Source organism: Ursus maritimus, unplaced genomic scaffold (assembly GCF_017311325.1).
Source record: "Ursus maritimus isolate PB19 unplaced genomic scaffold, ASM1731132v1 scaffold_5, whole genome shotgun sequence".
NCBI lineage: Eukaryota > Metazoa > Chordata > Mammalia > Carnivora > Ursidae > Ursus > Ursus maritimus.
In genome coordinates this window covers 18,803,037-18,828,724 of record NW_024426663.1, presented here as the reverse complement: position 1 = coordinate 18,828,724, position 25,688 = coordinate 18,803,037, and the positions used below count along the sequence as shown (strand labels likewise).

The window sequence follows — 25,688 nt, the reverse complement described above, 5'->3', positions numbered from 1 at the left end:
CTATAAATCTGAAAGGAGATTTGAAAAGAAAAGAAAAAGCAATTTCATTTAGAAAAAAAAGTGAGATATGACATGAGAGTAATACAGTTAAGATATTTTGTTAGAGTTAAAAAAAATTTTTTTTACTTTAAAAATGGGTGACATATAGCTATTTTGATTATAGAAGCACTGATTTCCCTCATCAAAGGAAGAATGGTCTTTCTCCCACTCCTAAACAAGATTTAGCCTTGTTTCTTGAAATTTAGTTTTTTTTTTTAATTGTGCTTCTTTTATTTGATTTTTCCCTTCATTTTCCCAAATGGAACTGGCATATATTTAAGTTTTAATTCAATTAAACTAAATTATTTTAAGAAGCCATTTTCAGGTGGGTTTTTTTTTTTTTCATTTTATTTATATAATTCTTAGAGGAGTAATAGTACTGTTAACAGTACTCTCTTTTAGGAGCACCTGGGTGTGGCTCAGTCAGTTGAGCATCCTTTGGTTTCAGCTCAGGTCATGATCTCAGGGTCTTGAGATCGAGCCCCACATTGGGCTCTACCCTGGGTCTAGATTCTGCTTAAGATGCTCTCTGCCCCTCCCCCACTACTTCTCTCTAAAAAGTTAATTAATTAGTTAATTAATTAATAATCTCTTTGAGCTTCTGGTGTGATCCAGAGACTTTAAATATGCTCCTTTGTTTTATTTTCACAGTAGTGCTATCAGTGGCCATTATTTGTCTTTACTTTATAGCTCTGTAATCTGAGACTCACAGAATATAATTAAATCTGCCCAAGAAACCATAATTATGAAGCAGGACTAAGATTGGAACCCGTGTGTGTGTCTCAATCTTTTACCCACAAAACTACCCACAAACATGTATAAATGTGCATATGCATATGTACATCACATGTACGTACTTCAATATCCACCCATCCTTAGTTGCTAATTGATGGAATATTTTGTATTTCTTGGAGTCTACTTAGTACATTGCCAAGAAACTGCTGGATTCCACCTGTGCAATTTTTGAAAAGAAATTAAATGATGCACTCCAGGAAAGGTTCACATTTGCTCATTATTTCTGGCTTAATCAAGTTAATGGGAAAGAACAAAAAACAGCTAAGACCAGAGCACCTGTAACCAGTGCTGCTGGAAGTTATCGCCTGTTACTTTGACGTACGTGTGTGTGTGTGTGTGTGTGTGTGTGTGTGTGTGTGGCCAAGGGTCTAATTATTGGGCTGTTAACAATATAATTTAAGTACTCATTAAATGTGCTACCATTTAATAGACTTGTCTGATCACAAACCTTCATTAAAAGTCTTAGAAAGGTTTTTTTTTTTTTTTTAAATCTTGTATTTTTCCATAAAATTCATCTCATTGGGTAATTGAAGAGAGGTGGACTTTGGCCAGTGGTTCACAATAAAGAATGAAGATTGAGTGTGTGAGTGATGCTCAGAATTTGTAATATTTCTCTGCTGTTCTTATGGTATTGCTGCAAATTGTGGAAAACAAATCTGGAAAATTGTAGACATTGGAAAAAAAGAGGCATGAAGAATAAAATATGGGGCAAACATATTTAACTTTTGAAAATAAGCTAATTTTTACTAAGGGTTAAGCCATTGGAAGAACTTCTTAAAATTCATGTATGGGAGAAAATTACAGATTTCCTCAAAGTTTTAAGCGGTGACCTTTTCCATTAATATGTTTGCCTCCACATAGAAAGCTATTTCTAGATTTTAAATTTGAATTGAATTTTTTTAAATTTTAATTTGATATTTTAAGTATAATTATTTTAAAACAAAGATTTTTCTCATCTCTGAAACCAGTTTTACAAAGCTATTCAGTGATTCTTTGTGTGTCTTTCTCACTCATTTTAGAGGGGCGGATAGGAAATAATATTATCAAATACTTTGTTGAGAATCACATATTGTACCTTTTTTAAATCTCTGTTTTACAGATATGGAGACAAATAAACTTACCCCTGGTCTCTTGCCTAGTAACTGATGAAGTTGTAAATAAAACTTACACCTTAAAACTTATATTGCAGGGTTTTTTTAACTACACATATACCTATATATATTTTTCGTGATAAGCTTTTAAAAACTCCTCTCTGTGATACTTTCCATTTAAAATTTTCAAGAAAGCTTTGTTCTGGATGGGAGCTCCACCTGTGCCCAGACAGGCCTTTGGATGCACTCACTGGTTACCTGCTTAGACATGATAAATTGCTCTCTGTGTTGGCATTTTACGTATAGAAAATGAACGCCTTAAAAAAAAATCTCTTATTGAAGTGTAATTGACATACAGTGTTATATTAGCTTCAGGTCTACAATATAAGATTTCAAAAATTCTTTACATCACTCGGGGCTCTCGATAAGTGTGCTCTCAATCCTTTTTATCTGTTTCACCCAGCCCCTACCTCCCCTCTGGCAATCACCAAATGTGTTCTCTGGATTTAAGAGTCTTTTTGTTTGTTTGTCTCCTTTTTTCTTTGTTTGTTTGTTTTGTTCCTGAAATTCCACTTGAGTGAAATCCCATGATATTTGTCTTTCTCTGTCTGACTTGCTTCACTGAGCATTATACCCTCTAGGTCTATTCATGTTGCTGCAGATGGCAAGATCTCATTCTTGTTTATGGCTGAGTAATATTCCTCTGTGTGTGTGTGTGTGTGTGTGTGTGTGTGTGTGTGTGTGCGCCACATCTTGATCCATTCATCTATCTAGGAATACTTCGGTTGCTTCCATATCTTGCCTATTGTAAATAATGCTGCTGTCAACATAGAGGTACATGTATCATTTTGAATTAGTGTTTTTGTTTTCTTTGGGTAAATACCCAGTAGTGGAATTACTGGGTCATATGGTGATCAATAATATATACTAATCATATCTCTCATGGAAGATGAGCAATAGTATCCAAAAATACAGAGGTGTTTTTAATCAATGAGTAAGTACATAATCAAATATTTATAAATGATTTTTAACATGAATCAAATTGTGTTTTCAAAATTCTAAAAAATTATATCAATAAATGTCCTCAAAATCATGTTAAATTAAAAATCCTCACTTTAAAAAATTGTGACCATATTATATATTATGCTATTAATAACTCAGGATCTTTATATTAAGGTAGATGTTTTTGATAGTGATATTTTCAACAAAATGGCGGTGTAGTAGAGAAAAAAAGTTCTGTCTCTACCTTGAAAGCTCAGGCTTTGAACATAATCTTAGTGGGTCTATGTCTAAAACTGCTAGCGTCAGTTATCTCTGAAATGATTTTGTTTGTCCAGAGATACGATTGTGAAGAATTGGCATTCTTTCTAAAATATTTTCAGATAAACCTTAAACAGATCTTCAGGGATAGAGATATTATACTAAAAATTACACATTCATCTTTGGGAACCAGAGGGAAGGCCATATCTCGCTTCTGTCTTCTGGAATAGCTACATGGCATTTCAGGCCTTGAAGAGGTTGCTCTACTGGAGAGGCGGCAAGTATATATTCATTCCTAAACAGTTATCTGTTTTTTTCTCTTTTGCTATTATTTCAATAGATATAGAATCTGATGTTGAAGTTCTGATCTTCAGATCCCTACTTCGTACTTGGAACCTTTTTATTTTAAATCATGATCTTCTTATGAACTGGTCACTCTTGGGATACATGGTTCCCGGTCACAGCTTTCGTATTTAACTGGAAGCAGTGTTGTTACAATGCTAGCTTGCTCCCTCCGCCAGAAATTTATTTGCATATGTGCAGAATATGCCTCTTTCTAACTGCCACTTCTCCAGTTTTTTTTTACTTCTTTGGCATTTCAGCTTCTCACACCCCCTTTTCCTAACTCCCCACCTTAAGGCCATCATTCTTACCCTGCACTTGGTGACTGTCAGGTGTGCCCACATGCCCTTCATCCTTTTATTAACAGAACTGTGACACGAAGAGGTGAGTTGTAGTAACTAGCACTGCACACTCTTGAGGGGAACGAGTGATAGGCTCTGTTGGTGTTGATTTGCGGGGGAGGGGGTGTCACAATGAACAGAATGGCTGTGGTGTGGTACATGAGACCCTTTCTTCTCCTTGTGTGGCTCCTATTTTATTCATCACCCTTAGCATTACTTATTCCTCATTGCTTTTCTCCTTCTTTCTGGTTTTTGTTCCTCATCAACTGAGTCAACTCATAAAATAAAAGTACTTCTCATGCACTTTAACCTTATTGACATTAACCAAGTGTTGTTTGTTTTTTAAAAGTTTTACAGCCCTAAACTAGGATTTCTCAACCTTAACACAGTTGACACTTTGGGGCAGAAAATTTGTTGTGAGAGACTGTTCTGTGCATTGTGGGATGTTTAGCACCATCCCTGGCCCCTACTCACTAAATGCCAGTAGCACCCACTTCCCCACCTGTTACATTGAAAAATGTCTTCAGATGTAATCAGATGCTTCCTGGGGGCCAGAATCACCCCCATTGGAGGGCCACTACCCTAGGCAACTCATCTAATTCCTTTCGTCATTTCTTTCTACATGTTTTATGAAGTTATCCTGTTGTTTTTAAATTACAGAACAATGATCTCATTTGACTTCAGGATGTTGATTTCGACACTACTGGGTATTTCGTTGCCTCTGATTCTTTTTGTTTCATATCATGGTCTCTTTGAGAGCTGCTAATACACGTTCACAGTGTTATTTCTGTGTGAGGTAGTGAAAAGATAATGTCCGTGACACATATACTGGATGCCTATGATAGTTGATTGCCTTATCAGTCTAGCTACTCTTGGAGAATATCTTGATGATTACTCTTCCTTCCGATGTGCTACCTGACAGTTTTTTTCAAACCAAGCAACCAGTTTCAACTTCTTGTGGAAAGTAGACCCTACATTATCATTGTTTTGTTCTCATAGCTCCAAAGCACAGAGCAAGCCTTTTGACTGTCCTGATATTAGCACCGAAAGTTCTGCATATTTGTAAACCCTTCAGTTATGGGAAATCCAGGATGGTTCAAAATCCTACTTGTTATTCCTTTTACTTCCCTTGCAATCAGAGCATTTTAGCCCTACTTTAATTTCTGTTGTACAGTGGAGTGGGGAATTTATTGCAGGGACACTGAAGTCCTGGGAATGAGGTGGGCCCATAGGTGTGGTATGCGTGGTCTCACAGTGTTTTCCAAAAACTGAGTTTGAATGTTTGCCATGGACCTCCTGGCCCCGTGTTGTTTTATATCTGGTTCCTCTACACATTTGTGTTGGTTGCCTTGTACCTGATGGTCTTTGATTTGCAACCCTTCATTTAAGAACTGCTTCCCACTTTATTATTTGGTAAAGAAAATCTTTTACTTTTTGTGTTTTTCTTTTTCTTTTTGGTTTCATGTAGATTTTTCACAAGGCAAACTCATAGATATATTTGTTGTTCAAGTTCTCCTTCAAGGGGCACCGGGATGGCTCAGTCAGTTGAGCGTGTGACTCTTGATTTCAACTCAGGTCATGATCTCGGGCTCTGCTCAGTGTGGAGTCTGCTGGAGATTCTCTCTCTCTCTCTGCACCTCCCCACCACTTGCATGCCACTGTATAAATAAATAAATAAATAAATAAATAAATAAATAAATAAATAAAATCTTATTTAAAAAAAAGAAAAGATTTTTGCCAGCTATCCCATAACATGAAATCAGCTTTATGAAGTAATTTACAATCTCTTGGCATTGCTTTTAGATGGTTGCTTGCTCCCAGGCGATTAACTCAAAGACTTCTTAAACTGTGGAGATTTTACAGGTGAAATAGCAATCTGTGTGATGTTGATTAAGGATTATTAAAATTATCTCTTCCATACTTAGTATATCTCCTCCATAATGATATAGGAATATTCCAACACTAGCTCAATTCCTTCAAATTAAAGTTTGTATCCACAAATCTCCTGTTAAAATGCAAGTTTGTGGGTGATAGCAAACTCATCAGCATATAAAAATTGTGCGATCAACTCATTATTACACAAGCCTACATGAAACGCGATGAGCTTTGAGAAGGGACCAAAGGGAAAGTTATGAAGTTGGTTTGTGTGACACACGTAAGGACTCAGTTGTGACAGTTCCAAACAGAGCAGTATGGAGATGTGGAATGCTAGGAAGGGATTGGCTAACAGAATACAATTGAGAAAAAGAAATGAATCTGCCTCATAATTTATCTGGGCCTACTTGTCTTAACCTGTTGTTTTAAGGAGTTAATAAATACGAGGGTCTTTAGGGTATTTGCATGCTACAGAGAAGAAAAGAAGAAAAGATAGTGGTGTTACTTCTTTCTTACCCTTGGTGATATTGAAGTGGGTTGACCAAGGGCTCATTAACTCCAGCATGGCCAGTACCAATCCCATGAGGCCCTCTTCTGATTTTAGGGTAGCGGTGGTCATACTTAGAAGGCATCAGCAATCCGGTTGCTGATATTGTCTCTGTTTTCTTCGTACAATGACAAAGCACAAATTCCCTGAGCACTGAGCCAACCAGTTGTTGTGGAGGACTGTTCTGGGCACTGTTTTATAGGAACTTGCTCAAGGGAACTCTGCCCAGAGTCTTGCTAGTAGTACCTGATAGATACGTTTCCGTTTCCCTTTGAAGGTGGTATAGATGACATGGACCACTCTCTCCTAGTTGGTCTATGGCTTCAGTTCCTCAAGCTCCTCTTCTGGCCAGATACCAATTGCTGGAGTGTCTTAGCTTGCTGCTGGGCTCACTTACTTTCTGTTTCTATAGCAGTATTTAATAGGCTGGTACTAGGATGAGACCCACCTAGAGAGTTTAATAAAAATGCAGATTTGAAGTCCCCACCCCTAACCTACTGAATCAAAATTGCCCCAGGAAATTTTTCTACATGCTGAAATTGTTGATACACTACTTCGCAGTCCCCATCAGTGATCTCATCATTAGCCATAGCTTTAAGTACCATTTGTTTGCTTCATTACTTGCAAATTTATATCTCCACTACAAACCACTCTTTGAAGCTCTAGTCTCATATATTTTGTTGCCCCTAATTTCTCCACTTGGGTGTTTCATAGGTATCTCCAACTTAACATGTCCAAACAAAATGTTTAATATTCCCTCAGAACCTGTTCCTCCCACATTTTTCCATATCTCAATAATTGGGGCCATCTTTCCCAAAGGTTCTTCAGCATTATTCATTCCTTCCTGCATATTACCCACAGTATCCAACCTCTGAGCAAATTCTGTTGATCCTACCTCCAGATTATGCCATGGCTTCGTATGTTGTTTTTTTTTTCCACATTCATCCACTACCTTTTTTCTAGCCCACCGTGTGCCTTATGTGACTACTGAAATTGGCTTCTAATTGGTCTCTCTGCTTCACCTTTAGCTTGCTTCCAACTTATTCTCTGTGTTTAGGAGCCAGTGCCATCTTTTAAACATGCCATGTATGTCCTCTGTTGAAACCCTTAAATGGCTTCCCACTCCTCTTTAAATTCAGTTCATACATCTTTTTTTTTTTTTTAAGATTTTATTTACTTATTTGACAGAGAGAGAGAGACAGCCAGCGAGAGAGGGAACACAGGCAGGGGGAGTGGGAGAGGAAGAAGCAGGCTCCCAGCGGAGGAGCCTGACATGGGGCTCGATCCCAGCACTCTGGGATCACGCCCTGAGCCAAAGGCAGACACTTAACGATTGAGCTACCCAGGCGCCCCTCAGTTCATACATCTTAGTGTGGCTTCTATAACAGTGCCTGGCCAGTATGGTGGACCTCACCAGTCTGCCCCCGCCCCCAGCACTCTGCCCCTCACCCACTGTGTTCCAGCCACAATGACTTTGCCTTGGTTCCCTGAGGGTCCCCTGTCTTGAAACATTTGTGGGTACAGTGGCCTCTTCCTGGAATGCTTTTTTCCCTGGTCCTTGGCTCCTCAGATTACAGATCCCTTCACTCAGGTCAGGGATTAGGTTAAGTGTCATGTTCTTAGGGAGACCGTCCTCATCATTCAGTTTATTCAGGCCTTCCTCATCCTCAGCACACAGTATTCTCCCAGTTCATTTTTCCTTTCCTCTATAGTACTTGGCATGTTGTGGTTATTTATTCATTCACTGGTGTCTTCCTTGTGAGACTGTATGCTACGAGAGGGTGAGAACCATGTCTGCTTTCATCACTACTGTACACTCATCACCTAGAACCGTGCTGAGCCAATAAAAACCACTCAATGCATATTTATTAAATGAGTTAATTAAGGTTTAGATTTTGTTTGTTTGTCCTTAATATAGGGCCAATAAATGTTAGATGGGGAATAGATTTGGGTGAGACTTTTAATAATAACTGATTTCATATTGAAAGTGGAAACCTACAAACTAAAGCCTAACATGGGGGCGCCTGGGTGGCTCAGTCATTAAGCGTCTGCCTTTGGCTCAGGTCATGATCCCAGAGTCCTGGGATCGAGCCCCACTTCAGGCTCCCTGCTCAGCGGGAAGCCTGCTTCTCCCTCTCCCCTGCCTGCTGCTCCCCCTACTTGTGTTCTCTCTCTGTCAAATAAATAAAATCATTAAAACAAATAAAAAATAAAAAAATAAAATAAAAAATAAAACCTAACATGGAGTTGTAATAATTCAAATCTACCCCATATTTCATCTGTCATCCTTTTATATAGTTTAACATAAACATTTAACGACATTAACTAGCCAACACTTCTTTTACTTGTGTAATTCACAGTAAGATTTTGTACCACAATTTTTAAACATTCAGCATTCCAGAAGTAGTAATTTTTTTTATTTATATGGAATAAGAACAAACACAAGGTTGACCTTAAATACAGGTGTAAAATGGCCATTTGCCTACACACTCTGACTTGAGGGAGGTTATAAAAGCAAAAACAACTAACAGGTACTCATTAACTCTTGATTGTTGTTCCTGAAATGTCACCATTTTGAATTTTGTCTTCTCCTTGGGGTTCTGTTAAAATTATAGGTACATGAAAGGTCATTATCAAAGTTCAATGTACATGAGATCTATTGCGTCACTTTTATCCTAGTAGAACTGTATAGCAATAAAATAATTTTCTTCTTCTAGGAGTAAGAGTGATCTTTAAGAGAAAACTGATCCCCATATAACTCTATGATAGCATAATTTTATTGTTAAACAAATATTTATGTAGGTTTCTGCCCATTACTATGCTGTGAGCTCATAAGAGCAAATAAGGAGTCCATCATTAGGACATCACATCATAGAATTCACAAAATTGTATTGAAAGAATGAATAAGTAAATCAAATATATAATAGCAACTTTTTGTGGCTGGTGCCAGTATTTAAAATAAAAAATTCTGTACAACAATGAAATGATGTTAAAACATGCATAATTATGCTTATGGACTTTGGAGGAAGAAATAAGACCTAAGTGGCCTTTTTTCATTGATAATGCATAAAGTGTTTGATACTGGATACCAGGTGTCACACTTGGTGTTTTTAGCCATTGTAGTACAAATTTGCTTTGTCAGCTCTTATATTCGGTCCTTTGTTTTCTCCTTCCTTCCTTCCTTCCTTCCTTCCTCCCTTCCTCCCCTCCCCTCCCCTCCCTCCGTTCGTTCTTTCCTTTTCTTTCTTTTTCTTTCTTTCTTTCTTTCTTTCTTTCTTTCTTTCTTTTTCTTTTCTTTTCTTTTCTTTTCTTTTCTTTCTTTCAGTTGAAGTGTATTTGACATACAATGTTACACTCGTTTCAGGTGTTTTCTCCTTTTTCATCTAGCCATTTTCACCTTCTATGCGTGGCTTATTTTTGTTAAGTGGTGCAAATATTGAGTAACATGTATTGACGTTGGCACGCTTTCACAACCCGCCTGTGGCCTTTCTCCTCATTACCTTATCTGACACTCTTTAAACTGTATTTTTACTATTCTTGCACAACTGATTCTAGTGAAGTAGAGAAGCCTTCATTTTTAATCCCCTGTCTGCTGTTTTTCTCACAGCAGGAGCTGTGGCTACTTCTGGGGTATCATTAGCAAGTTAAATGCTGAATATCACATTTTGGATTGTGGCCTCTTATGAGTCATTTGTCTTTTGAACAAGGTGTGTCCAATGTTGGAAAGAAATCATAGCAAGGTCTACACTGGAGTGCCAACAAGTTTTTCAAAAGGAGTTGCCACACCCAAACCTAAAGCAGTTTTTTCAACAGCTAAGATTAAGAGTAATTAACATTTAATATGCCCCCACTTATACGTCCATTAAGTTTCCATGAAAATTAACATTTTAGCCATGTGTGTCAGCACTCATTTTAACTTCTTTATCTTTCAAAGATTTGTCTTTATTAGAATGGTCTTTTCTCCGCAGAGATCTTTGTTTTAGATTGAGTGCTTTTCTATAAAGAGTAATCCTGCTCTGTGAAGGCCAATGGTCTAGATGAACTGATGTCAAAATTGTGGCCTCTTTACAGGCCTCCATTGTTCATTATGCAGAGAAGGCTCATTTGAGTAGTGAGGAAAAAGAGCTGAATGCTCTGACCTTGTACAGCTTTCAGTGCTGAACTCTCCTACTAAATAAGTATATTCTTAAAGAGAGTGCTTTTTTGTTGATAGTCCATTTCAGTAGGAGGGGGAATTCCTTGGTAGACCTATCTTCTAAGACTTTACAATATAAAAACAGTTAAAAGGTATTTTTTAAAATCATTTGTTAACCTTTTCTGTTCGTGTAAAAGTAGCCATATTTTTTTACTATTATATAGTTTTCTGTGACTTTTTTTTGTGCACAACTTGGGATTTAAAATCCTTCTGTGTATTTGAGAAAACCCTATCTAACGTATATAAAGTTAAGTGGAGTTGTTGTAGTATTTATTAATGTTTTTGTATGAAGATAATTGTCCTAAGTCAAAAAGATAAGCCCTATCATAAGTGTGTACCCACACATATGATGGGAAGCCTATGGGGAAAGAGTGGGAAGATGGAGAACATTGTCCTTTCTTGCACATAAGCAGACATATTCCCTCATTTGAGAGACTTTGCATGCATACTCTAAACTGCTCCAAAATCCTTCATCATTCTTGCTGCTTACTTCAAAATTCAGTCTAGTCGATCAATCTTGCAATTCCTGGAACTGGCGCATTATTCAAGATTCTTAAACCCAAGGGGAAAAAAGTGCCCATTTTTTGCTCTTGATTCTTTAATTTCATTAATATACCCTAAGATTGCTTTAGCTATTTTAGCTATTGGAAATAAATCATAAAGATAGCTTTAGGTGTCATACAGTACAAATCATCTTGCACCTTGCCTGTTCTCCCTATGTTAGGTTTTTGAAATGTATGGAAGCCCCTGTGTGAGGTCTGGCTTATGCATCTTACTGGCTGTGCTGTTTTGCTCTGTGTGAATATATTGTTGCCTGTTTGTTCCTTCCTTTCTTGGTGGTCTCTTGGATGATTTCCACTCTTTTGTTCTTCCATACAGTACTTCTGTGACCCATACGGCGTAGTGGTTCACAGACTCAGAACTAGATTGCTTGTGTTTGTGGTTCCACCACATTGTGCGACTGTGGCAAGTTATAAACTGCTGTGCCTCAGTTTACTCATCTGTAAAATGCAGTACGTTTTCTATGGGATAGGTATGTTATAAGCATAACAGAGCAAAAGCACAGAAAGGACTTGGAACGGTGCCTGACACATAGGAAGCACGGTACAAGTGTTAGCTGTTACATCTATTAACACAGTCCTTCTGCATACCTCCTGAAGTGTTTAAGTGTGACATTTTCTCTTGGGTAGATACCCAGAAGGGTAATTTCTGGGCCCTAGCAATGGAATATCTTTACTTTTACTAAAAAATTGTTGAATTGTTCTCTAGAGACATTGTACCAACTTATCCCTGTGGTGCATAAGTTCCTTTTTTATCCTCCACTTCAAGTCTATTGTCAGACTTCTAATTTTTTTCAGTCTGACGGGTAACAGGTTAGCTCTGTTATTTTAATTTGCATTCCCTGATAAAGAGTAAAGTTGGAAATTTTTTCTAATTGGCCTTTCTGGGAATTGCCATTAATATTCTTTGCTTAAAACAAAATATACAATACTTTATACAAGCATATGAAGTTAAAATATAAGGAAACTCACTTTTTACCTCCAGGAGGAAGGGGCAGAAGAATAGAACTTAGCTGATCAGTAGCATTTTATTTCTTTATTTTTTTCACACTGATCAGGATTTTGTTTAAACACTAGTGAACAATACTGTAGAGATATTGATATGTAAATTTCTAAAATGCTGCATCTTAAATTTAGTTGGTGAAGACCACGTTTATCTATAAGCATGAGTTTAGTCCTCCGCATAGAAATGAGATACTAGACTGTAAAAAAAAAAAGCTTCCTACTGTTTGAAAATCCCGATTTATTAAGTAGATTGTAAAAATGCATAGATCTTTAACAAGAGAATTGGCTGTACAAGAATACTTCCCTTTCGGGGCGCCTGGGTGGCACAGCGGTTAAGCGTCTGCCTTCAGCTCAGGGCGTGATCCCAGCATTATGGGATCGAGCCCCACATCAGGCTCCTCTGCTATGAGCCTGCTTCTTCCTCTCCCACTCCCCCTGCTTGTGTTCCCTCTCTCGCTGGCTGTCTCTATCTCTGTCAAATAAATAAATAAAATCTTAAAAAAAAAAAAAAAGAATACTTCCCTTTCACAGTATTCCTTTTTACTTCATATGGGAGTTATTGCTTCTGCTGTAGGATTGAACTGCTATAGCACTAAAAAGCAATTATTTAGGGAAGAGGCAGAAAAAGGGAATGTATGTAAGGCAGTATTTCTTTTAGGTACAATAACATAGTATTATAGGAAGACAAGATAAAAATTACTCAAGGCTAGCTTGGTTCTCACTGAATAAAAACAGTGGGGTAAATACTGAGCTCCTCTGCGTCAGTCTAATAATCAATGCCTTGGTCGCCATATTGGTAATCCCTGGAGTAGTCATCTTGGTACTGTCCATGATACTCATCTGAGTATTCTGCCTGACAGTCGCTTTCACTAATTTCAGACCCATTTGTTCCTGTTCCTTGGCTTTCGTTGTGAATGACAGGTTCTGTGGGAGTGGCTCAGTATTTGGGATCATATACTTGCCCAAGCCCATACACACTGATTCCTTCCTGGGAAGCTGCTTTGTTGGTTCCCATCTGTAGAGAGATTGTCGAGTTGTCTGCTGGTTGTAATGTTAGCTTCTGGTCCCTGGTGCTAACATCTCCACCTGGCTGGCTCCTTTGTTGGTTCCCATCTGGATCCTTTGTTGGTTCCCATCTGCAGACTAATTGTGGTCTGGTCAAAAGGTTTGTCAGTTTGCATTTGGGGATCATAAAGATGCCTCCTAGACCCATACTGTCATACCTGCCTGGCTGGTGCATTTTTTGGTTCCCGTCTGCAAACCAATTACACTTTGGCCAGCTTTTAATTTTTCTTCATCAAAATGTCTTGTTTGTTTTTCAGCATACTTAATGCCAATGTCAGTTGTTGTATGGAATCCTTTTGTTTTAGCCAGACCTGCCAGAAGCCACCAGCATAGTCTCAACCTGGGTCATGTTTCCATTCTCAAAAAGATCATTTGCTTCAAATATGTCATGTGGCTTTAATAAAGTTGCTAATATTCGCCAACTCAGGCGAGTTTAACGAGGACTCATTAACCTTCACTGAGCCTGACTGTAGCGTGTTTATGAGCTCGGAGAGGATGACGCCATCTTTTAAGCCCAGCAGAAAGTTGGTGCCAATGTGCATGCCTGTCACCTCTTCTATCTAATTCAAAGATCTTCTTCTGCTTGATGATCGTGCTTGGAAGAGATCTTGTTCTTGACCTCTGCCGAGAGCCTGTAATAAGGGCGTTGTTGAAGAGGGTCATAGTGGTTCAGGTGCCAGGGAGAGGCTGCCCTCAGGTCTAAGAGTTTCTCTTCCTTGACTTCCCCACTCCAGGCCCTGAGCAGTGGCTGCAGTGTGAGATGCTCAGAGCTCGCTCGCCTGGGTGGCACAGGAGATACCCTGACCTGTAACATTTTATTTCTTTAAACACCAAAATTTGCAGAACATTTGGAAAATGTTTATTTGTTTTATCTGGGTGATGAGGACCTGGTCGTATTTTATATTGTCATTTTCATAATGTTTTCAATATTTCATAATTAAAAAAATCAATTTAGGTTTCGTTATCAAGCCAGGGAATCATGTTTGGGATTCAGCAATTAAAAAGTGATAGCGATATTTTAAATATACATGTTACTATAAGAAAACCAACTACTGGCAGTAACATTTTAATCTTAAAAGTGTAAATAGTAGAATTAAAATAATGATAGCATTCCATTTATTTTAAAAATATAGAAAATAGGGGCGCCTGGGTGGATCAGTTGGTTAAGCATCTGCCTTAGGCTCAGGTCTTGATCTCAGGGTGCTGGGGTCAAGCCCCATGTCTGGTTCCCTGCTCAGCAGGAGTCTGCTTCTTCCTCTCCCTCTGCCCCTCCTCCTGCTTGTGCTTGCTCTCTCTCTCTCTTTCTTTCTCAAATAAATAAAAATCTTTAATAAAAAAAATTTAAAACAAATATGGAAAATATATTTGGAGAGAAAATTCTCCAACTTTCTGACAATAGAGGATGATTATAGTATGATAAAATAATAAAGTATCCTGTAAAATATTGTATTTTAAATGTTTTACTGAATATGTTACCAATATTAATTATGTCCATTAAATTTTACTTAGATATTGTATAAAAGTACCATTTTTCTTAATCTTAGAATGATTTCTATTTTTTTTTAAGATTTTATTTATTTGACACAGAGAGAGAGAGCGCACAAGCAGGCAGAGGGGCAAGCAGAGGGAGAAGCAGTCTCCCTGCTGAGCAGACAGTCCGACTTGGGGCCTATTCCAGGACCCCGGGATCATGACCTAAGCCGAAAGCAAACGCTCAACCGACTGAGCCACCCAGGCGCCCCAGAATGATTTCTATTTTAGATATCATTAAAATGGGTTAAATGTGATGTTATTGCCAATGTAAGGAGGCAAATGACATAAACGCGTCTGCTATCATTGTTTATCTATGAATATATGTAATATTTAATTTGGCATGCAATGCTGTCTTTGTAATAATTACTTAATTTGATTAACATGGAAACTTTGATTTTAACATGGGCAAATGACATATATGATTACATCATCTAGATAGTTTTCTTACCTGTGTTGAAAAGTTATGAGTTCAGAGCAAAAAATGCAACTTAAATTTTACCCATTAGGATTTGAAGGCTAAAGGGTCCATTTTCCTGGACAGTGATGACTAGAACTCTAAATGAGTCTTTGAGGAAAGTACCAGGTAATCTTTTGTGGATTTAAAAAATCATTATAGATTTGTTCAATTCCTGTGCTTTGAGACTACATGGGAACATGAAATCACCTATCCTTCATATTTCTCAATGTGTTTTCCATAATAAATTTTTATTATTTTAGGAAGATTTTTGATTTGATTATACTAGTACTCTGAATCAGATTTTCCAACACAGACTATCATAGCTTATGCGCTTCAGTGGTATAAGGATAGAATAAGATATAATAAAACTATTGGTCTCTTAATTTTCTAGATCCCAAAGTAACAAAGTCTAATAACATTCAGACCTGGCAATCTGAAAATCATGGCAATTTGAAAATTAGGTAAATTGTGGATTTAGTAGTCAGGTATTTAAAAACAGCTGTATTAGGGCGCCTGGGTGGCTCAATTGGTTAACTGTCTGACTGTTGGTTTCGGCTCAGGTCATGATCTCATAGGTCATGAGATCAAGCCCCATGTCAGGCTCCTCACTCATTGGGGAGTTTGCTTGAAGATTCTCTCCCTCTGCCCTTCCCCTGTCTCTGTCTTACATTAATAAATAAATCTTTAAAAAATTTTAAAAATTAAAAAAAAAACAGCTATATTGAAACATTTTTGAAAAACAAAGTATACACATTTAAAGTATACTATTTGGTAAGATATATATATATATACCTATAAAATTATCAATACAGTCAAGATTATGACATACCCATCACCCCCCAAAATTTCTTCTGACCTCTTGGTAATCCTTCACCCCATTCCCTCATTTCCAACCAACCACTGATCTATTTCCTGTCACAAAAGATGAGTTTGTATATTCTAGACTATTACATATATTTTTTTGCATATTAACGCTATTCATTAACACTGCACAGGTAAGGGGCACCTGGGTGGCTCAGTCGGTTAAGTGTCTGTCTTCAGCTCAGGTCATGATCTCAGGGTCCTGGGATTGAGCCCTGCATCGTGCTCCCTGCTCAGCAGGGAGTCTGCTTCTCCCTCTCCCTCTGCCACTCCCCCTGCCTGTGCTCTCACTCTCTCTCTCTCTCTCTCTCTCTCAAATAAATAAATAAATAAATAAAATCTTTGAAGAAAAAATACTGCTCAGGTAAATTCCAAACCAGGATATAAAAGTATTAGATACTAAGTCTAAATAATTTTTATGTACTCATTCATTCCTTAAGAAATGTCTAAAATACAGCTTATTTCTAACTATAATCTTCAATCAAAACTTATCCAGTTGACTTTGGCTTTTGGCCAAGGTGGGATAAGAGGGCAGATAGGTTGCAAGAGGATGTGTGTATTAGTTACCTATTGCTGAATAACAAATTATACCAAAACTTAGCAGTTCAAATGGCAGATATGTAATTCTGAAGGTCAGAAATCCAAGAGTAGCTTTGTTGGGTGATTTTGGCCCAGGCTGTTTCATGATGTTGCAGTCACGCTGTTGGTGAGGGCTGCAGTTATCCAAATGCTTGACTTCACTAGAAATTCTTTTCCCAAGATGGCTTACTCATCGGCCCATTGGCCAAAGGCCAAATTCCTCACTGGCTTACTCCTGCTGTTAGAAGGCATCAGACCCTCATATTTTGGTCTTTTATAGGATTGTTCAACATAGTGTTGGGCTTCCTACAGAAAGAGTGTTACAAAATAGAGAGTGAGCATGACCAGAATGAAAGTTGAATTATGTTGGAAGTCATATACCATCTCTTCTCCCATATTCTCCAGACCACTCAGAACAACCGTGGTTCACTATGGGAGGGGACTACACAGCTGAATCACTGTAGGAGCTGGATGTCACTGAGGCCATCTTGAAGGCTAGCTGCCACAATATGTTTAGGCTATTTAAAATCAAACTGTTAAACAAGTTTTAAGACTCATGTAATCAGCCCATAAACCCACGTTGGCCATATCTGTTTGCCTGTAATTTATGGGCTGATTACATAACAGTCTTACAATTTATTGAATAATAATTTTATAAGCACATATTTACTTAACAATTTATTACCAACATTTGAAAGTAACAATATTGCATTTCCTTTAAATGTCCTCTGTGTTGGGGTGCCTGGTTGACTCAGTCGGTAAGGCATGTGACTCTTGATCTTGGGGTGGTGGGTTCAAGCTCCATGTTGGGGGTAAAGATTACTTAAAAATAAGATCTTTAATAAATAAATAAATATCCTTTATATTTTAAGAACTTTTTGTTAAATCTGGTAGATTTCATTCCTCTTTGGTTATTTTTAATATATATTTAAGTATTTATGAGAGTTTCAGAACAAAAGAGAGCCATCTATATCAGTTAAACCTTCAACATGTTATAAAAGAATCTGAATCCATTATATATAGTATTATTCTCAAGAATTAATAATAAGGGGTGTCTGGATGGCTCAGTTGGTTAGGCATCTGACCCTTGATTTCAACTCAGGTCATGATCTCAGGGACCGAATCCCACTTGGGCTTTGTGCTGGGCATGGAGCCTGCTTTAGATTCTCTCTCTCCCTCTGCCCCCCCCATTGTTCATGCACATGTGTGTGTTCTCTCTAAAAAAGGAAAGAATAAGCATTAAATTAAGAAAGATTCACTAATTCAATATTTATTTTTCACAAGTTCTACTGTAGCAAAAAGTTGTTCATATGAATATTGTGATTATTCACATTTTTCAATGCATTTCCAATATTTTAGGTGTAGATACATTTTAAAAATTCTTTACCAGTGTTGCTTTGAAAACTGGTGTGGAGAGACATAAAGAGGATGATTCGAATGTAAAAATAAATCCCACTTAGAAATTCAGCTTACTTTTAAAAGATCATCTAAAGCTAAATGATAGCTTATACTTAAACTCTAATAAAGACTCAAAATATTAATAGATGTTCTCCTATATTACCAGTAATAGAGTATGTGACTCAAAATAAGCCCCCAGTGCAAACAATGAAAACTAAATTGAGCACAGCATCAAAAATCTGGCAGTGAAATCACTTTGCCCCACCCTATAGCACATGCTGTTCCCAAGGAAGAAGCAGTACGTTCTAAGGCTTAAGGTTTGGCAAAGGTTCTCGTCATTCTCAGACCTCCTTCAAACTCCCAAATCTGTATTCAATTTCATTATTCTTTTCATACCCCTGCCTGCCCTGTCTCCTCTTGCTGATCACTTTATAAAACCTCAGGAATATCTGCACAATTTGATGTAATTTTAACTGCACCCCAAAACAGCAGGATATAAAGCGAGTAGGTGAACTAGCTTGCCTTTGCTTAGTGAGTTGAAGACTTACGAAGGGTAGTGGGGGGCACTGTATGTCGGCTGGCTGACAAAACTGAGTAGACTAATAAGCTTTGACTGTTCCGTTTCCAAAATAACTCTTTATTTTCCTGATACTCCATGACTTTGTTAAGAGTGCATCAGTCACTGACGGTGCAAGGCACATTGGCTTCTTAGACTCCATCGGGCTCCCTGAGTGTAACTGGCATAGCACACATGCACGGGCACAGCACATGACAGGGCGCAGGGCTCTGGGTATCTCTACTCCCAAGAATGAATGTGGAACCTAAGTTGTCATTATTATTATTATTATTGTTAAATAATAATTTTTTATTATGTTATGAATTTCTTCAAGATAAATCTTAATTAAATTAGGAATGTCAGTATTAAGGTCTTGTTTCCTAAATTTGGTCCTTAAATCAGAATGCTTTCATTAGATTAATTTTAATCATTCATTACATTAATCAGTATTTATTGAGTTTCTAATAAAGCCCAAGCAACCATGTTCACAGTGGTGAATAAAAAAGGGCAAGGTTTCTACTCTGGGCATAAATACCTTAGCATTTGAGACTGACATAAAGGCGTAAATAGACACACTTCAGGTAGTGCTGAGTGTTATGGTCAAAATCAGTTGGAGGGAGATGCTGTCGGAGAAGGCATCACTGTGGAGATGACATGGGAACTGAGAGGAAATGCAAAAACTGAGGCAGGAACGTTCAAGGCAGAGAAGATGGCAAGTATGAAGGAAGGCCCAGAGGCTAGAACAAGCTGGACAGCCTTGAGCAGCAGAAAGGACAGGATAGCCATCACTTAGTGAACAGACAGAAAGTCTTAGAAAATGGGGCCAAGAGGTGGGCAGGGCCTCGACATAGCATGTCTTTAAAATTAAATTTTATTTTCTTTTTTCTCAGTTTAGTAAAATACATAGACCATCTACCTCTTCGTAACAGTAAATTTCGAGTTAAAGGACTAGCTGGTGAGAATGTCATTCTTTTGGCTACTTATGTCCGAAACGACTTAATTTGCTGATGATGTCTCCAATTGGGGAGATGTAGTGTAAGTAACACGGAGCTTACAGCCAAAATCATATACGACATTTGTAAGCAAGCAGTCAGGACTAGCATATCAAGAGGAAGGATCGTATCCACCCTTTGCCTTAATGGAGTACTGCATCCGTCTATTAATTTTGTGCAAATAGTTGAATTGGAAGTTGTTTTGTCTATAGATTTGTGCCCCTCACTAGAATGAGATATGCCAATAGGGGTGCAGGTAAGTCCTTGAACCCCAGCTTCTAATATGGTTGACTATCAGATAGATTTATTGTGGTTGAAAGTGTAAATTGTTGGACTGTATACTTTTTTTTTAAAGATTTTATTTGTGTTTGAGAGAGAGAGAGTAAGAGAGAGAGAGCATGCATGAATGAGGGGAGGCGCAGAGGGAGAGTGAGAAGCAGGTTCACCGGGATCCCAGGATCCCCGGGATCATGACCTGAGCCGAAGGCAGACACTTAACCAACTGAGCCACCCAGGCACCCCAAGGACTATATACTTTTTAAAACTATCATAAATGAGTTTACATGCAGTAGATCTGACATTTCTTTCTGAGATATTTCAAAGTCTAAGGAAAGAGAAATTTATTTCTTTGTGTTTCTAGGACTTATAACTTTTGCCCAAAGTGATCAAATTTAAAAACAAATAAATCTGATGTTACAGTGAATTACTTGCTACTCAATGTCTAAGCATTGGGGGCTCATTCTTCAGAATTGAGACAGCTGACAACCACTCAATGTATTTGGTCCTTGACTGATGTTTTTTTATCTTTATGGTTTCAATATATATGTATTAGAAGTGAAACTAACATAGTAAAATAAATATCCCATGTGAGTGAAAAAATAAGCACTGTGATTTCTCAAGAAAAAAACTAAAATACAAACCTTGTCATGGGCTTCTTGTTACTGCACCAGCACAAAACAGTGTTGATTATGCAAGGAGGGGACCGCCAGGGCTAGATGAAGTGCCCCTTACGGTACAATCTTTTTGGCAACCTGACCAACACAGGGTGTAGACTACGAAGGCCCAGGAAGCACAGACCTAAAGTTTGGGCAGATTATGAAATTTGCGTCTCGGCTTTACAGAATGGTTTCTTTTACATGTATTTGCTTCCAAAATAGCTACTTCTCATTAAGACTCCCTCCCGTTTTGTTGTTTGTACATTTGTTTTATAGAGGAAAATGTCTTCCCTTAGAGATATAGTATTAAATGCCACTCAGCTAGCACGAAGTTTAGCACGTTTAATATAGATTTTGTATAAATATAAACATTGATAATATAAATTTAAATTTGTAAATTAATTTAGTTCAGACAAATGAAAATTAACGTATGGAAGGAAAGACAGCATATAAATATGATTCACTGTCAACGTTGATGTGGAATTCAAGAGATCTAGATTTTATACCCTGACTTGTTATTTGTTAATTTTGTGCCTGTTTCACCAGCTATGAAATTTGAATAATATACTGTAAAGTGTTTGGAATAGTAAAGTGTGGATGTACATATATGTGTATATAATTCACCATATTTATAATTAAGTTCATTATATGATGTGTCCATGAAGTACTACAGGCTTAACACAGTGCCTCGAAGAACATCAGCACTCAGTATATTATTATCTCTCCTTAACAGCCAGGTTTTCCCTTTTTTGTACCCCCAAAAGGTACTTGGACATTTTGCATTCTACTCTCTTAATATTATATCAGGACCGAGTTACCTCGAAAATAACTTTTTACCTATATGCAGTTAGCAATCAGGAAAAGAAAAAGAAATGGGGCAAGGAGAGAAATAAATTTATTTTCCTTTTTTAGGGGATCCCAGATGACAAGAACTTATACGCCTCTCCATTTACTGGCATTATTCATCTGAACATACAGATATTCCTTCTTTGAGGGCTATTATTTTGTCTCTGAGGCTTTCTTGGCTTGTGTTTGCTTAGTAAGAGGGTAAGAAACATTTTTCCACCTTTCCTTTCCTTTAGAGAACGTACAGATGGGATGGTGTGCTCACGTAGCTTAACGCCGCAGGAGAGGGCAGCAGTTTCAGGGACTTGCTGTGACTTACTAAAGCCCAGAACAGTAGTGATGGATGAGGTCAGAGGGTGGCGTGCCCTGTCCATCCAGGCCCTGCTGATCTGAATTTGACTTCCTTGGAGTTGATTGCCTTTGCCTTTATTCAGTTCCCTCCAGGCCCAGCAGGATCTTAAAAATAAGACAGAGAATTTCAGGTGAACACAATTGCTTGGCAAGTCCCCTAAGAAACGCTCTTGTGTAAGTGGGTGCAGCATTACTTTTGCAAGTGCTTCCAGTTCCATTGTCACCTAGGTACATTTATATGCCTTCATCCCTGAAAACTCTTCAAAGTGTTCATGTGAATTTCAAGTTGATTTCCTTCTACCATGTGTGACTATTTGATGCTGAGGATCCTTTGCAGACAAAGAGAATGGATAACATGTTCTGTCTAGAACCAGAGCTCAAGAGTCTCCAATGACTTTACTCACTGTGCCTAGGCCAGGAACTGGAGGATCTCAGCAATTCACCTTTGTTGGGTCCTCAGTGGTCATTTCATTGCCTTATGTACTTAACATATTTTAATTTACTTCCTGCTTTTCAAGTTGGTCTTAGAAATTTGTTTTTAAAGCCCAATAAACAGGCAAGTCCCACAGTTTAATTCCCTTAGTCAGTGTTGAGTCATTACTGTATTCTCACCTTCACAGTAGATGTCATCATTGGGATTTGGGATTTGCTGAAACAGTTTCCTCTGAATAAAAAGTTTCACAACTTCATGTAGGTTAGCATTTTCATTGTGTCTGATTTTTAGCATGCTTGACTAAGTTTAAATGCTGGTAACTGGCTGAAAGTAACCAAACCAAAGGAACTGGGATTGGTATCACAGATTCTTGGAAATCAGTTATGGTTAAAGATTAGAGTGGACTCTGCAGCTGCCTGTCTTTTTTATGTAAACATAAAGTTCAAGGGTCACACATGACATAGAAAAAATAAGGATTTACCTTCTGCAAAACGTTTTTTAACTCTTTCTTTAAGTAGTTTCCTGATCGTACCCTGTTTGCAAAGTAAATGAAACAATTGAACTTCCTGGATGATGGGTTTTAGCAGAAGTGTATCAGGTAGCAAACTTACCTCGTAGGTGAATCACAGTATTTTTCACCTGCAGTTGAAGATAACACTGCTCTGTCCCAGGTCATTCCCCAGACCTTTGAGATACTGTTTCTGGCCTTGAGTCTACTTAGGGAACAGATCACTCTCCATACCCATCTGAGGTTATGTCCTCTACTCTATCTGGCCCTCAATAGGTAAACATCCCCTACGTGGCCAAAAACAACAAAGTTGAGAAAACTTGGCTGAATCTAGAAACCTGTGATTTAGTCCGCCTCTTCCCATACCAAGAGCTACGGTCTTGCTTGTTTCCCAAGGTCTGACTTTGGGCCCTGTTCTCTGCTGACTGACCTCAGCACCTCTCTAATATAAGAATTTGGACTTTCCTCTCTCTGCCTCATTTCATTCTCTTTCTTTGCACCCTACTACTAATCTTTACACTGCAGATACTTTTGGTTTTTCTCCTTTTTTTGAATGGACTTTTAGGTTTCTCCAGGCATGGTGTTCCTATCTCCTGTGCCTTCCAGACATTCGTTCTCCATTCCTCCCACTCCCCCTGCTACTTCCCCAATTCTATGTACCTCACTGAGCAGTCTGGTCTCAGGAGTGAGCTTCTTGCATCTTAGCCTATTGGAGTTTTGGCCACTAATCTTCCCCATCATCTGATGGACTTCACTAACCTGTCAGTCCGTTGGTGATGCCCTCAGTTCTTTAAAAGACAGTATGGCTGGGGTACTTGGGTGGCTCCATTGGTTAAGCATCCAACTCTTGATCTTAGCTCAGGTCTTGAACTCAGCTCAGATCTTGATCTCAGGGTTATGAGTTCGAGCCCCACATTGGGCTCCACATTGGGTGTGGAGCCTACTTAAAAAAAAAAAAAAGGAAGAGAGTATGGCTCTGTGCCGATTGATCCCTCTGTTTTCCCTTTGACTATTCCTTGCACTTTTTCTCACCACAAATTTCACGTCAGATAGGCAATATGAGAAAAACACATATACTTCTTTACTTACAATTTGAGTAAAGTTGTATCACCTAGCCCCTGTTTTAGATGTCACTCCACTAATCTTGTTTAATCTATTAACATGGGGTGGAGACTTAATGATAAATAAAATGGAATAAATTTTGCTAGCAGAAAGTAATGTTTTAGAAATATCTGCTCTTAAATAGGGATGTGTCCATTTAGATGAGGATTTAATAGTTCTCTGAAAGGCTTTGCTTGGATGCCCAGACTACTGCATACAGACTACTGCCATTCTTTTCTTTGATCTAAAACCATGCTTCTCAGATATTAACATTAATATGGGTTTGCATACAAAACAAACAGACAAATAACATACCTTGAACTTTATGGGCAAAATCACCTTTGAAAATAAATCCCTTTTGTTTGGCCCTTCAACTGAAAAAAAATTTTTTTGAATTGAAATCATTTGCAAAGATTTAAAAATCAGGAAATTTCAACAGAAATCCAGATTTTTAGTTCAAAAAAATTTTAAATCTGACAGCACCACTACTTGCAGCAGCTATGAGCCGGTTCCAAGGAACAGGTGCCTCTTGACACGGGTATGTGCTTGTTGGCTTGACACAATTCCTGTCCTGCAGGCCTCCCTCACTTATATTAGCGGTTGAGCCTTACAGTCATTTGCATTTGTGATCCTTGTCTTAAAAGGCAGAGACTGGTTCGAACCAAAGACAATAAGGCATAGATTTTCACATAGCATTTTCTTTTGAAGAATTACAACATACAAACAATTACAAAGAATAAAATAACGGTCTTGTATTACCACCACCCAGAATAAGTCATTGTTAAGTTTTGGGAAATTTGCTTTCAGGGATTTCCCGCTGTAGAATTTTATTAGGATGTGAAGCAGTTAATTTCTCCCTCAGCAAGCTTCCCCCATTCTTAAAGATTTTGCTGCCTTTTTCCTCACGAGATGTAATAATTTCAGGTTTGCAAAGTCTAGTCACTTTGTGACTAGGGCATTAGGCTTTCTTCAAATCGGAGACTTTGCTGGTTCCTGGTTAAGGATTCTTTTTGGCCACTAGGCCCAAGGAGAAAACACGGTTGTCAGTTGATTTCATAGTGGTTTAAATAGGACAAATTCACAGTTGTGCAAGTACTTTTTAAGTGATTGTTGTCAATCACTTGACAGTTGTAAGTACTTTTAATTTGTGAGTATTCATAAATGTGGAACATTTCAAGGCAGTTAGATTCATCTTAGTTCTGACCTTACCTGTTGGGAAAGGTATATTTTTCAGATTCTGGCCTGCTTCAGGCCAGTGGAAGTAAATAATACAGTCAAGTATTCATCCAGACTAAAGTTGAGAAATCCAGCTGCCTTTCTCATGTGGTGTGATATCTCTGGCCACACCTCCTCTGCTTCAAACCTTTGCACCAAAGAGCTCTCCCCTTGGGAATGAGTGTGAATCCATTTGACTTTTGCTCAGACTACTTACATAATTATCAACTTCCGATTTGTGGTTGCTGTGCATTTTAGCTGTTCGACCCTACTTGGGGATTTAAGATGCAAATCATTTTTTAAATTAGGATTTAGACTCTTTTGCTTTCTCCCAAGAGATACTTTAATCCATAGTATGGCTGTGACATACAAATAAATGTATAATAAGGATATAAAATATATTTTCAATGAGATGAAGTATAGAGCTCAACACTTTGGTAATTATGTTTAGTTTGATATCAGTATCTTCCTTATTAAAAATATGCATTATCCCAGCAATAGCATGGATTAGATAGAATTCTGTGGTCTATTTGGGAAGCCTCACCATGTCGTAGCATGGTTTCTGTGGGAAAATACACTCTGTGATACACATATTGGGAAAGAATGCAAGGATGCTGGGACTCCGACTTTCTTACTCAGCCACAATCCCTGAGTGTGGTGAATGTGACAGTCGTTTGTGCTGATAGATTCCTGCAGACTCTGGTGTTCTTGTTGCTCACATCTGGCACCCCAGGCTAGAGCCCTGTCTCCTCCACTTTTCCCAGATCCATGAGCTATAGTTGGAACATTTTGGTACCTGCAACCCATC

The 25,688-nt window shown here is 38.0% G+C and overlaps 1 protein-coding gene and 1 pseudogene across 1 annotated transcript in view; one reads left to right on the top strand and one right to left on the bottom strand.

Moving 5' to 3' along the window:
• Nucleotides 1–25,688, top strand: part of ADGRV1 (adhesion G protein-coupled receptor V1) — a 471,428-nt gene that overhangs the window by 215,788 nt on the left and 229,952 nt on the right. The gene's annotated exons all lie outside the window — the stretch shown is intronic.
• LOC103672162 lies at nucleotides 12,817–13,672 on the bottom strand (annotated as a pseudogene).